At 53.3% G+C, this 5196-nt stretch overlaps 1 protein-coding gene across 4 annotated transcripts in view; it reads right to left on the bottom strand.

Moving 5' to 3' along the window:
* Nucleotides 1-5196, bottom strand: part of NRTN (neurturin) — a 17913-nt gene that overhangs the window by 4171 nt on the left and 8546 nt on the right. The gene's annotated exons all lie outside the window — the stretch shown is intronic.

Raw genomic sequence — 5196 nt, 5'->3', positions numbered from 1 at the left:
GATGGAAATGGGGAGAAGGGGATGGAAATGGGGAGAAAGGGATGGAAATAGGGAGAAGAGGATGGAAATGAGGAGAAGGGGATGGAAACGGGGACGAGGTCATGGAAATGGGACCAAGGTGATGGAATTGGGGTCAAGATAATGGCAATAGGAACAAGGTGCCAACGACAGAGTTGAGGGATGAAAATGGGGTCAAGGTGATGGAATTGGGGTCAAGGTGATGGAAACAGGGACAAGGTGATGGCAATAGGGTCAGGGTGCCAGCAATAGGGTCAAGGTGCCGGCAACAGAGTTAAGGGATGGAAATGGGGTCAAGGTGATGGAATTGGGGTCAAGGTGACGGAAACAGGTTAAAGGTGATGGCAATAGGGTCAAGGTGGCACCAATGTGGACAAGGTAGTGCCAAGGGGCACAATGTGGCAGCAATGGGGACGAGGTGGTGGCCCCATCCAGCCCCTCCCCACCACACACAGCTGGGTTCCCACCTCCCCTCCCTCCATCCAGGTTTCCTTGCACCAGGGGCCGGTATCACTGTGGGAAGGGACAGGCAAACTGATGCCACCCCAGCCTTTGAGGCCTTTTCTGCAGGGAAGTTCCCCTGGGAGGAGCTCCCGGCTCCATCTCGCCCTCCTTCACCCCGCTCTGCTGTGGTTTGATGTCCCTGTCCTTCCACAAGCACCAGGACTTCCCTCCTGCCATCCCCTCACCCAGAGGGGCAAGCAGAGCCCAAATCCCTCCCCGCCGGCAGCACCGACACGGCAGTTCCACCAAAACCAGCCAAAACCATGGAAACCTCAGGAAAAATGACCAAGGGGGGGCTGGAGCATCCCAGCGGTGGGATCGGGACCCTCGGCCGTGCTGACCACCCAGAGTCACAGCCCAGCAGCTTCCCAAAGCACAAATCCCACCCCAAATCCCTCTGGCGTGTCCCTCAAGGCCAGTTGGGTTCTCCCCTTCCATCATTCCATGATCTCCATCCCGAGCAGGTTGGATCTGGTGGGATTTTCCCACTGGCCCCGCAGCGGGGAATGGGATCTGTGCTCCCATCCCTGGGCTCTGAGCCATGAAATCCCATCAAAACCAGGCTCTGGGAAGCAGCACGGACTCACAGCTGCCTCCTGGCCTTTATTTTTTTTGTTTCAAACTCCGAATATTTTTCTGTTGCAAATAAAATTTTCCAAGGGGGGTAATTAAAAAAAAAAAAAAAAAAGAGAGAAAAGGGGAAAAAAAAAAAGGAGAAAAGGAAAAAACCCCAGCAACCCCAGTTTCACAGTATTGGTCAAATAAAATTTGCTGGGGGGGGAAATATTTATTTTAATTGGGATTTGGCACATTTGCTTTTATTTTTGTTGCAGAAAACAAACACCCCCCTCATGGCCACATCCCTGGGTTTTATGGGATGCAGATAATTCCATGTTAACTACCAGGAATCAGATACCCCGTGGGTTACGGGGCAATTGTAGAATCCAGCCAGAGCCTAAATATTTTCAGCTGGGCTATAAACAACGCCAAGATAGGAAAAAGAATAGTTTGGCCATATAAGGAGGAAAGAGGATGGAATCCCGATGGGTCCGGAGCGGCGGCGATAAGCACCGGAGTGGGATGGGAGCTGGGAGAGGCTGGTGGGAGCACTGGGAGCACCAGAGGGGGATGGTGCCAGCCCTGCCTGCTGCTGGTTCCCATCCCGTGGAGCCAAGGAAGAGCTGGGCTCCCCATCCTGCAGGAGGGTGATGGAGGGTGTTGGAGGACGATGGAGGATGATGGGGGATGATGAGGAGGACAGTGGAGGATGTTAGAGGATGCTGGAGGATGTCGGAGGATGATGGAAGATGGAGGATGATGAAGGATGTTGGAAGATGTTGGAATATGATGGAGGATGATGGAGGATGTTGGAGGATGATGGAAGACGTTGCAGGATGATGGAGGAGTTGGAGGATGATGGAAGATGTTGCAGGATGTTGGAGGATGTTGGAAGATGTTGCATGATGATGGAGGATGTTGGAAGATGTTGCAGGATGATGGAGGATGTTGGAATATGATGGAGGATGTTGGAAGATGATGGAGGATGTTGGAATATGATGGAGGATGTTGGAGGATGATGGAGGATGTTGGAGGTTGTTGGAGGATGTTGGATGTGTTCATATCTACGTTCATCATCATGATAGGACATAGTGGGAATGGTGATGGGACAAGGGGGAAATGGCTTCCAACAGGAAAAGGGCAGGGTTAGATGGGATACTGGGAAGGAATTCCTGCCTGGGAGGGTGGTGAGGCCCTGGCACAGGTTGCCCAGAGAAGTTGTGGCTCTCCCATCCCTGGAAGTGTCCAAGGCCAGGTTGGATGAGCTTGGAGCAACCTGGGCTAGTGGAAGGTGTCCCTGCCCATGGCAGGGGTGGGACTGGATGATATTCAAGGTCCTTTCCAACCCAAACCATTCCACGATAATCAGGCACCTTAAATCCCGATTTCTCCTTGGCAAACAAGAGCAGGAGCAGGGAACAGGCACCGAAAACACATCAAACAGTTCCCAGGGTTGGTGCTAAAGGGTGAAGGACCAAGGAAACTGCACTTGGTCCTTGCACAGGTGGCAAAACTCAGGGAAGTGAAGAATTTGTGAAGGAGCAGCAGCCTCGGGGGAAGGAGAAGGTTTGGGAGCTGGGGAAGGGACCCCACATGGGGTCGGACAGCAGCCATTGGCTCTCCAGGGGGACAAACAGCTTCCAGCAGACGGTTTGGGGTGTTTTAGGAGGTGAATTCCACGGTGAGCAACCAGCAATAGGGTCACACACAACCTTCATGGCCTGGGGGGGCTCAGCCCCCTTTGCCCCCGGGCAGGAAAGGGCTGTGACGGAGCAGAGCCGTGACACTCGATCCGGCCACCTGGGAAAGGGCCTCTGGCTCGTTGCAAGCCCATAAAATTTTAGGAGAGCGGTTTCAGCCTCGCTGCACGTCCCATAAAAAAAGCCTCCTGTTCCGGCAGCCAGGAATTCTGGCCCCCACCCACTCGCCTGTGACCTTTCGAAAGGCTTTAAAATCCCGGTTCCAATGTGGAAAACAACAACAGCGGAGTCATTCCGGGCTTTGCCGTCGCGTTTCTCTCGCTCTAAAAAGCCCCAGACTGCGAAGCTCAGCCTTGTCCAACCTGGCCTTGGACACTTCCAGGGCTGGGGCAGCCACAGCTTCTCTGCCCAACCTGTGCCAGGGCCTCCCCACCCTCCCAGGGAGAAATTCCTTCCCAATATCCCATCTAAATTTCCCCTCTTTCAGTTTGAAGCTATTCCCTGTGTCCTGTCTCTCCATCCCTTTTCCCAAGTCCCTCTCCAGCTCTCCTGGAGCCCCTTTGGGCACTGGAATGAGCTCCAAGGGCTCAGTTACACCACCCGTGATCCCCAGGGTGCTTTTGGGCTGAATCCCGGCGTGTTTGGGTACTCAGAGCCACATGATCCCAGGGAGGGACCCAGGGATCTTGATGAAAGGCCAAAGTTTGAGCTCAGTTTTTCTCCTGGAGAACAGTCTGCAAGTTCCCTGTTTTCCTGCGTTCTCCCAATAATCCATGGATGTGATCGTGCCGTGCCTGCTGCCAAGAGGGAAACTCGATCCTGCAGGAGACCCTTCCTGGCTGGACAGCCCCAAAACCAGCCCTGTTTGGCAGGAGCCACTGAAACCACTCCATCAGGAATCTCCTGAACCTCCTCTGGCATCACCTGCCCCGCTCTCATCCCTCGCTGCTTCCCAGGCAGAGGAAAACCCGCCCCGTGTCCCAAAGACTTGGAAATCTTAAGGAAAAACAACAAAGCAGCAGCACAGCCAACTCCTACCACTCGGTCTGGGGGGGAGCAGGTTGATACCTGATTCCCAAAACCCTCCACGAGCTCCTCGTGCCTCCCGTCTTTCCGAGGGGGGCCAATCCAACAAATCCACCCCACGTCCCTCAGGAAACCCTTCCAAGGCTCGACCGCCCTCACTGCTCAGCAAAACACAACCAAACCAACCGAGTCTCCCTTCCAGGTGGAGTTTCCTTCCTTCCAAGTGTCCAAACTCCCAAGTGTCCGTGTTTCCACTGCCTTTTCCTGATAAATCAAAACCCAAGGGCATTTTTTTGCCCTCCAGAATGGAGCACTCGGGGTTCTCCAACACCCCTCACTTTTCCACGCTCTCACTCTTTCCCATCGCTCTCATTCCTCACCCCCATTTCCCATTTTTCAAGCAGATTGTTCCGATTTCTTTCCAACTTCTTTCCGCCATCCACTGACTCCTTAAACTGAGACGAAGGAGGGGAAGGGAAGCTTTATTCTTTCTCCTCAAATCCTCCTTGCTGGAGGGGGGAAAAAGGAGACGCCAAAACCCTTCGGTGCTGATGCTTCAAGAGCAGGGAACCCAAAAGACATTACATTATAAGTGTGTCATAAATTTTCCGTCGATTCATGTTTCCGGGCATTGATTCATTATTTTCCAGTTCTCGGCCTCAGCCGTGGCAAGAATGGATGAAGCCGGAGGATTTTTGGCAAGGCAAAACACTTGGAAAGACGAAGTCCTTGACGGGACATCAGAGAGAGCTTCCACCTGCCACACTCTGTTTATTTGAGTGCCTTACATGGGAGCCAAGCGGCTTTGAAATCCCGGCTCCCCGTGACTCATCCCGCAGGAATTAAACAATTTCCATCCAGGCTCGCGGTGCGGCAGCTCCAGGGGCTGCTGGAAAGCGGCTCCTCCGGCAGCAGCTCCCAGCTCCACGCCTGGTCCTGCTCGGAGGGTGGTGGGATGGTCGTGGAGGGGATGGGGGTGGTGCAGAGGCCACCTGGACGGACCATTCCCGAAACTTCAGAGCATCTCCAAAACGTCAGACCATCCCCAAAACTTCCACAGACCTTCCTCAAAACTTTCACAGACCATCCTCAAAATTTCCACAGAGCTTCCTCAAAACTTCTTCAGACCTTCCCCAAAACTTCCTCAGATCTTCCTCACAACTGACTCGGACCTTCCCTAAAACTTCTTCAGACCTTCCCCAAAAGTGCCTCAGACCTTCTCCAAAACTTCCACAGACCTTCGCCAAAACTTCCTCAGATCTTCCCCAAAAGTGTCTCCAGTCTTCCCCAAAAGTGCCTCAGACCTTCTCCAAAGTTTCTTCAGACCTTCCCCAAAACTTCCACAGACCTTCCTCAAAACTTCCTCAGATCTTTCCCAAAACTTCCTCAG

This window comes from Neopelma chrysocephalum, unplaced genomic scaffold, assembly GCF_003984885.1.
Source record: "Neopelma chrysocephalum unplaced genomic scaffold, ASM398488v2 Primary Assembly neopelma1_215, whole genome shotgun sequence".
In the NCBI taxonomy this organism is placed as follows: Eukaryota; Metazoa; Chordata; class Aves; order Passeriformes; family Pipridae; genus Neopelma; species Neopelma chrysocephalum.
Note: the sequence above shows the minus strand (reverse complement) of the source record. Positions and strands in the feature narration are given on the sequence as shown.